This window comes from Asparagus officinalis, chromosome 4 (genome assembly GCF_001876935.1).
Source record: "Asparagus officinalis chromosome 4, Aspof.V1, whole genome shotgun sequence".
NCBI classification, from domain to species: domain Eukaryota; kingdom Viridiplantae; phylum Streptophyta; class Magnoliopsida; order Asparagales; family Asparagaceae; genus Asparagus; species Asparagus officinalis.
The window spans coordinates 71,042,806-71,052,494 of record NC_033797.1 but is presented as its reverse complement, the minus strand read 5'-3'; positions in this window follow the sequence as shown (position 1 = coordinate 71,052,494).

Below are 9,689 nucleotides of genomic sequence, written 5' to 3'. Positions count from 1 at the left end.
CTATTACCTCCCAATGATGCTCCCTTGGAAGGCCCCCAAACATCCACATGAACACCTCCAGAACGACAATTAGCACGGTGAATAGAGGTACCAAACTTCACATCGGTATTCTTGCTCACATCAACATGTTCACTGGACTTCAAACTGCAGGTCTTCGCACTCTCTTTCAATCTATGCGAGGAATCAATACTGGAATGGCCAAGCCCCAAATGCCGTAGCCTAGTCGAATCAATAGAAGTCGCCAGTTCTTCACCTGTCACTATACCTCCAGTCAAGTAATACGGGTTATTCCTTCTGACGCCCTTCATCACAATCCAAGAGTCTTCCACAATCTTGAGAACCATATCCTCAATTCGAACATTTAGACCCTCACCAACTAAAGCTCCAATCAAGATCAAGTTCTTCCTCAAAGAAGGAACATATCTCACATCATTTAACTCCCTAACAATCCCGTCAAATATTTTGATGTGAATTCTTCCTATCCTAAGGATCTGACATGCACGGTTATCAGTCATGTACACCACATCACTATCCAGCTTCTCAAAACTGGAGAACCATTCCCTTCTAGGACACACATGATAGGTTGCACCACTATCCAACATCCACTCGGATTCCTCTGAATAGCTATATGTAGGACTGATAGAAAACGAATAAATAGAAGAGTCAGAAATATTACCATCTGATACGATGTTTGCTTCTGATGATGGTTGCTTCCCTTTTCCCTTATGCTTATTCTTCATCCATTCGTCGAGCTTTGGGCAGTCTTTCTTCTAATGACCAGTCTCCTTGCACCAAGCACACTGATCTTTTCCAATTGTAGGATGTCCTACTCTAGACTGTGACTTTCAATTCTTTCGGTTTGGACCCTTCCCTCTTGCGGCCAACGCCTCTGCTACCGACTCAGTCGAAGTCTCCTTGTCCTTCTTTCGAAGCTGATAATTCACAAGTACAACAATGACCTCACTATACGAAAGAGATGCATTCCCATTAATCAAAGTAAGGATCGTATTCCTCATCGGGAAAGGAACTCAACAACAGCAACGCCTTGTCCTCATCTTCAATCATAACATCCACATTCGCCAAATCCGCAAGAAGCTTCGTGTAGTGATTCATGTGATCTCTAATTGAGATCCCCTTCTTCAACTGGAAACGATAAAGTCTCATCTTCAAATGCAAGCGATTCTCAACACTCTTTGTCAGATACTTGCTTTCGAGAATCTCCCAAATCTTCTTCGTAGAAGTCTCATTCATCACATCATAGTTTAGATATTGAGTCAAACAAGATCTAATCATACCACACGCCGTTCGATTCATCTTCTTCCAAACCTTCTCTTCAATCTCATCTAGCTTGCCATCTAACTCCAAGGTATCCTTCAAATTCTGCGCGTTCAGCGCATCCAAAACCTCGCATCTCTATAATCCAAAATTATTTATGCCATTAAACTTCTCCACATCTATCTTTATAGAGTGGATATTCAAACTCTGAATGGTCTTCGCACCAGAAGCACCGCCCTCGACACCTGAAACACCTTCTTTCCCCGACATCTTTCTCAACGCACCAACGAATGAAGAATAATCCAAAACTAAAAAGATAGAGTCTTTACCAAAAGATCTCACATTTATCACCAAACGAAGCCCTAGACGAGCCTCCAAATTGATCTACTCCTCCAACCAAACCCTAGATCTGGAACCTGGGCTCTGATACCACTTGTTGTGCGCAACGAAAATTTCGACAGAGTTTCTGGTGCACAATAAGATAGAAAGATCCAATAAGAATTCTCGTCTCACCAAGAAAACAAGAATCTGAAGCGAATATCTCAACAAAGTGAGATATCGGCTCTTCCTCTCATCAGTTCTAGGATTGACTTGTCGAGGGATCCTAAAAAACTATTACAATGGTCACAAACACAAACAAATCAATTTTACGTGGTTCGGCAAACTGCCTACGTCCACGGGGCAAGGAAGGGGGGATCTACTATTAGAGAAAAATAATACAAATGGGTTTACAACTCTCACAAATTACAACCCTCAAATAAGCTCATTGCTTTTCTTCTCAAGACGCGCTCCCTTGCACTGCTTCCAAATCAGCCGCCTGCAATTTTTGCTCCCTCACTTCGCTCAAACCTTCACGAAACCCTAGAAGGGTTTTTATAAGGCTCTGATGCAACTTCGGGTGGGCCATCAAGCATGCGGAAACGAAACGCGGAAACGAAACCGCGTTGCTGAACGTGGGTACTTGAATCGCCCACGTGGTGACCCCCACTCACAGAAACTATCCCAAAATATGTAACTTGACGGATTTTCACAAGTTCCTGAGAGTTTGTTGCACAACATTGCGCCCTCAACATTTCCAAAACCGCAGCATCCCTTCGATGATTCCTCGAAACCTACAAGAATTTTCAAAGATAAAAACCTGCAAAAATCTTCAAAGATGAAAAATTTCGGAACAACTTTTCTATTTCGATCTAGTCGAATGAAATTTTTCCATACCGTATTTTTTAGGATGCTCAATGATATCAAGCAAGGGTGTGCAGATATCAAGAGTATTTTGACTTTTTCTAGTATTATCATATATTAAAAGGTTACAGCATTTTGGTATCCTAAAGTTTACAATTTTTTGAACTTTGATGGCTTATGGCTTTTATTTGACACTTATGTCTTACAAAAATTTTATTTGACACTTTGATATGTAAAGTTAATTTACGTCTCTTTTGACTTTGATACCCAAAGCTTTTTCTCCACACTTTGATCCCCCAAAGTTTGACACCTTTAAACTTTGGCATATCAAACTGTTAGTAACGAAACTTTGGGGTACAAAATCAAAAGAAGTGTGAACTTTAGGGTATCGATGTGTCAGGAAAAGACTTTGAAGGTATCAAAGTTGAAAAAATGTAAATTTTTAGATACCAAAATGTCGAAGAATATTTTTGGAGTGTCAAAGCTAAAAAGTTGTGTAAACTTTGTGTTGACGCATGCCATCTGCAACCCAACGCTGATCATTGCGCAATAATCGAAAATCTATGCGTAAGCATAGCTTGCAGAAGCGTCACTGAACACATTGGTTAGATTTCCTCCTTCTTTGTAGATCAATCAATCGCTGAACAATGTGGAAATACTAGCAAAATACTAGTTCAAATAAAAGAGTAAAGCAATTACTGTAAAATAATGGATACAAATAGACGAAATTCACGTGGTTTGGCAATGGCCTATGTCTATGGGAAGAGAGTCTTCTTTTATTCTAAAGATTATAAAATAATCTATTCTTGTGATCTAAGATAGATCCTACAATTACCCTCTTTTATTTTACCAAAAGATCTCTCACAAACCTTAGATTTCTCCTCATAGTTCTATTTAATTCTGTCTTATAATACGCAACTCTCCTTCACTTTTCTATGGCTTAATTTACAGTAAACCTCTTGAGGGGTATTTCAATAGCTTTCCTCTCTCTTGAATTCAAGTATGACTCTTTTTTTAACTTGGATTGTCAATTCTAATTATCTTATAATTAAATTTAATTTTAATTGTAATTGATTCTTTTCGATTAAATTCAATGCTCAATCGAAATCTAACAAGGCTTTCTTAAAATGCGAAGCTATTTCTCGATAATCTCCACCTTATGTTTTTATGAAGCTACCTTTTGAAACATCGATCCTTCTTCTAACATCTTGCTACAAACTTGAAAACTCTAGAGAACGAAAATTTTGAGAAATCACCTTAAGAGCCTCTCCAATAGGCAGTGGAGAGGTTGTTGCTTATGCATTAATGTCAAGCACTTCTGATAGTGTGACATCAACCTCTATTGTTGCACGCTCTAAGCCTCGCTATCGACTTGTTGCAGACTTTTTCTTGACTCCTCCACCTAGATTCAAGCTCCCGTCCTTGGAACCCAACTTTGTTGCCAACTCCTCTTCCTCATGGTAGTACACATTCTTGAAGATGAAACTTCACCTTGAATATCAATTCCTTAAGACAGAACAAGCTACCTACACAATTCTTTTCAACTAGGAGGGCCTATCACGATATGTTGTGATGACTCTTTTGCGCACTTACGTTTAGTAGCTTATAGAGTCAAACACCCAGTGGACATCAGATTCTTCCTCACCTTCTAGATTAATTGAACATTCTCTAACGTAACCATGCTCCCCCTTCTCACCACTGTGATGACATCACATCTTGTACCATCCACCGTGTAGATAGTCTCCTTAACTCCTTATACTAGGGAGTCAAATAGGCTTGTTTAGGAGCATATATGAGTCGATGTTCTAGAATCTAATATCCAACAGTCACAATAAGTATTATTTTTGGAAATCATCAACACTTTGACTTGTTGACTTTCCTCCTCTAAAACTGTTAACATGTTCACTCGTTGATTTTCCGTAATATTCATTGTATTCGAAGTTTGGGCCACCCAATCCCTCATCTTTTGCCTCCTTCAATCACTCTTACCATTTGAAGCAATCTTTTGTCATATGACCCTTCCCTTGCTAAAAAAACACCGCTTAATCCATTAACTTGTCTCATTTAAAGATATCCCTTGTACGTACTAACCCAGCACCAGAACTCGACTCATCACCAACACTATGACATCGCTAAAAGTCTTCCATGAGGAGTGCTGCTTTGACCTTGTCCATGATATTTATCGCCTTGCCTACACATCGCTAAAAGTCTTCCATGAGGAGTGCTGCTTTGACCTTGTCCATGATATTTATCGCCTTGCCTACAGTTTACGGTATCTTTAGATATTGGTAACTTGCTAGTAGAGAACCCAATAAAATTATCGCTTTGTCATCATCTACAATCTTTGACCCTGTCGCCGCTAATTCGGTCATTATCTTGTTATAGTTGCTCAGATACTCCAACATTCACATATCTTTCTGTTGGGTATCTACTCAAACTCCAAGTTGGGATAGAGTTTTTAATTCTTTGTATAACTTCATGAGAATTAGATAAGGTTAGAGATCTATCATGATTAGGAGTTTGGGTTCCATCATGATTGGGAGTTTGAATCTTATTCTAATTAGGAAGTTAGACTAGAGATAGGGTTTTGGATTCTCTATATATATCCTTCTATTGTTAGAGGGAAAAAAAGAGAAGAAAAAAGAAGTGTAGAGAGAGAGAGAGGGAGGGAGGGTTTGGCAGTCTTTATCCGTGCAAAAGATTATAATTTGGAGGTGATAGTGGATTGATTTTGATCCCGTAGTTTTTCCCTATTGAGGATTTTCCACGTTAAATCTTGTGTGATTTTATTTGCTGTGTTTGGTGAGTTTTTTGGGGGTTTTTACGAGATCTAAAAATCCCTACAAGTGGTATCAGAGCGGGGTTCGACGGTTCGTGGAGATTCGAGATTTGCAACGACATTGGTGGCAACGACTGTAGCAACAGCACTGTTCACCAAGGTACTGTAGTAGAGGAACTGTTCACGGTGATGCACTGTTCACAGTACTGTAGCGGTGGTACTGTAACGATGACAGATCCGACGGTTGAGGTTGATTTGTCTTTTGATCGAGAATTTGGAGGCGGATTTTGGTGATCCAGGAGTCGTTCCTAGGGTTTTTCGACGTATTGGGTTCGTTTTTTATGTCGGTCTTATCAAATTCAATCTCTATAGGGACTGATTTGAATTTTTATCGTGATTAGAGGATAATGACTTCTTCGGGTCCAAAGTTTGATATTCCGATATTCAATGGTAAGACAAATTTTGTAGTATGGCAGTGCACGGTTCAAGATATTCTTATGTAGCATGGTGTTGATCGAGCTTTGGAGGAGAAGAAACCTGAAGGATTGAAGAATGCTGAATGGAGTTCCATGCAAAAGAGGGCGGTTAGCACAATTCGTTTGGCACTCGCCCCCGAGATCAAGTACAATGTTATGCAAGAGACCACACCAAGGGGGCTGTGGGAAAGACTCGAGGGGATTTATGCGTCGAAGTCGATGACCAACCGATTGTGTTTGAGGATGGAGCTTTATTCGTTGAAGATGGAAGAAGGTACTGCAATTCAAGACCACATCAATGCTTTTAATCAGCTAATTTGCCAACTTATGAATATTGATGAGGAGATTAAAGAAGAAGAGCAGGCGCTACTCCTATTGTCTTCCTTGCTGAAGTCGTACAAGTCGTTAGTTCAGACGATAATTATAAGGAAGCAGACTTTGAAGTTCGACAATGTGATAGCATTCCTATGTGAGAATGAAAGAATGATGGGAAAGGAGAGCACATCTAATGGTGGTGAGAGTGCACTAGCTTTTGAAGGTTCTAATCTAGGGAGGAGTACGGGGAGATGTGACAGTTATCGAGGAAGGTCAAAATCTCGGACCCGAGATGACAGCGAAAAGGAGTGCTATTATTACAGAGAGAATGGTCACATTCAGTTCAGATGTTCTCAGATGTGTGATAATTTGAAGAGTATTAGACAGATGAAGCTTCAAGAAAATGGGAAGAAGACGGACTCCTCAGTGGTTGTGTGCGATGAAAATGTGGTTTTATTGATGTAGAGTACAAGTACTGATGCGAGTAACACTTAGGTGTTAGATTCTGTAGCCTCTATGCATGTTTGCAACAACAAAAATTATTTTAACACATTGAAGACAGATGAAGAATTTGACGACGTGATTGTTGGAAACAACGAGAAGATGAAGGTTGAAGGTGTTGGAAGTGTTCGCCTTAAGCTTCACACTGGGAAGGTCGGAATTCTTTATCATATGAGATATGTGCCGACATGTGGTGTTAATTTAATTTTGCTAGGTGAGATGGTATCACATGGGTACAAGTATATATGTAGGTGAAGGAGAGTGGTGCAATGTGTATAGAGATGGTGATTTGATTTTGCGAGGGAGGAAGAATAGCAATCATATTTTCTATTTAGATGGGCGATCCGTTAATGGTGCAGATTACTCTTCTCATACTCTTGTCCACAAGGGAGAGGTGAAGAACAAGAAAAAGAGAGTGAGTTTTTCTGAAGTCGTTGAGACACTTGGAGATTTTTCGTCGAGGGAGGATATGTTGGGTATCAACTCAAACTCCAAGTTAGTATAGTGTTTTTAATTCTTTGTATAACTTCATGAGAATTAGATAAGGTTAGAGATCTATCATGATTAGGAGTTTGGGTTCCATCATAATTTGGAGTTTGAATCTTATTCTAATTAGGAAGTTGGACTAGAGATAGGGTTTTGCTTTCTCTATATATATCTTTCTATTGTTAGAGAAAAAAAAGAGAGAAGAAAAAAGAAGTGTAGAGAGAGAGGGTTTGGCAGTCTTTATCCGTGCAAAAGATTGTAATTTGGAGGTGATAGTGGATTGATTTTGATCCCGTGGTTTTTTTCCTGTTAAGGGTTTTCCACGTTAAATCTTGTGTGATTTTATTTACTGCGTTTGGTGGGTTTTTGAGGGGTTTTTATGAGATCTAAAAATCCCTACACTTCCTTCATCCACAGTCCATTCAATTGTTCCAATACAAGTCGGTGGGTGCATTCTTGATCATGTACAGCTGATCGCATTTCTTTCACATACAGAGTGCAGTCGTCTCCTCGATTACATGATACCCTACTTCATAAGAGAGAGCAAGTAAAACCGTACTTCATGCCTTCCGATCCATCATATTCCACTCGTCACTTCTCAAGCTCTCAGACTGCTTGTCCACTCCTAGCAAAGCTTGATCTAGGTCATGTTGGATCAAGACTGTCTTCATCCTTTTCTGCCAAAGTCTAAAATCCCTCTCGCCATTGAACTTTTCAATCTCGATCTTCATCACTGAAGGACTTTTTAATTTCATGACACAAAGATTAAACATTTCCTCAAAGACAAGTATGATCTAATCAAAATTCATCTCTGATACTAATTATTTTCTCTGATACTAATTATTGGCATCACCTGACACTCTGATACAAATGTTGGCACACACAACCCGCAACTTGACGCTGATCTTTGCACACCGATAGGAGATCTGTGTGAAGCGTAGCCTGTGGAAGAGTCACCGAACACCTTGATTAGGTCTCATCCCTTCTTTGTAAACCAAACAAATCACAAGGTGAGGTGGAAATATTGAGAAAATACTAGTTTGAAAAAAAGATTAAAGCAATTACCGCAGAATAAATAGATCAAGAGATATAGACACATAATTTATGTAGCTCGTAATCGCCTACATCCACAGGAAGAGGATCGAGTCTTCTTTTATGCTACAGAGTACAAGATAATCTATTTTTGTGATTTAAGATAAATCCCGCAAGAAACTCTCTCTCAATCTTACAAAAAAGATCTCTCACAAACCCTAATTTTCTCCCCTTAGTTCTCTCAAATTCTCTCTTACAATATGCAACTCTCATTGGCTTTTCTATGACTTAATCTACAATAAACTTCTCAAGGAAATTTTAAAGAGCTTTCTCCTCTCTTGAATTCAAGCAGGACTAGTTCTTGGACTTAGATTATTAATTCTAATTCTTTTATAATTAAAATTTAATTCCAATTGTAATTGATTCTTTCCAAGCAAATTCAATTCCTAATCTAAGTCCAACTAGAATTTTCTAAAATACAATGCTATTTAATAACATTTTGCGGGTACCAAAGTGCAAATAACCATGATTAAAATTTGACAGCTGTGGAAATATTTGGTAACACCAATGAAAACCCAAAAGGAAGAACAATACAAGAATATAACTCCCAAAAAGAAAAGTAGAAGAATATAACTATCAATCAAAAAGAAAAACTTGTGAAGAATAAAAAGTTAAGAACAATCCACACTTTGCGGAATGGAATAAAAATGCAATCTCCAAAGGTCTGCAGTTTTTACAAGAAGAGGACCTTCTTTTGCTCCTTTGACAAGAATAGCACCTACTTCCTCTTTCTCCCTAGTCCCATTAGAAATTAGCCTTTGTTAGTTATGATTGTCCTATATTTTAAGCCAACACATAAACAAATAACTGGAATAAGGACAAAAGCATACAATTTTTTGATGATTTAAATGGTTTGGGAAAAACTTATTCAAGCACCTATTTTGTAAATCTATTTGGATTCAGTCCATTTGAGGAATACGTAGTATAGTTTGAATGCTAAAAGAATTGGGGAAAAAAATAAGATTTTTTTAGACAAACCACTTTTAAAATAGGTTAAGAAAAACCACCCTCAAAGTTCAATTAATATAGAAAACCACCTTTTAAGCGGGTCTCAATTGCAATCTTCACTTTGACCTATAAAGGGTTTTTGTTAACAAGTCCTCCTAGGCACTCACTAGACACTAGTAAAGGGTTTTGGCTAACAGAAATATTCTTTGGACAAGGGCCCTATTTCAGACAAACGTATAAATAAGGAGCTTATGCAATTTTCCCATGGACAAGTACAGTTACCCAAAGGGTATACAAAGAGGTCAAATCTCACCTCCTCCTTTATCTCCTCTTCTCTATTAATTAATTAACCCGAAGCTCATAGAAAACTCAGCCCCTCTTATCTGGTCACCTTCTTTCTCTGGATCAGATCAACTTTGATCCCGAACCCACGGAGCTTGATATATCTTTCCTCTGCCTCTATTTTATTATGTTCAAGCACTACCCACTACATAATCCCATACACGGTATATGCAAAGATTTTTTGTGGTGGTAATTAAATCGTGAGTAGGATATTAGCTGTCCTGACTCTCAAATCTCTCTCTTCGCTTCTCTCCCACGGTTCTTTCCTTTTCAAATCCCCCCGTCGAATAGAG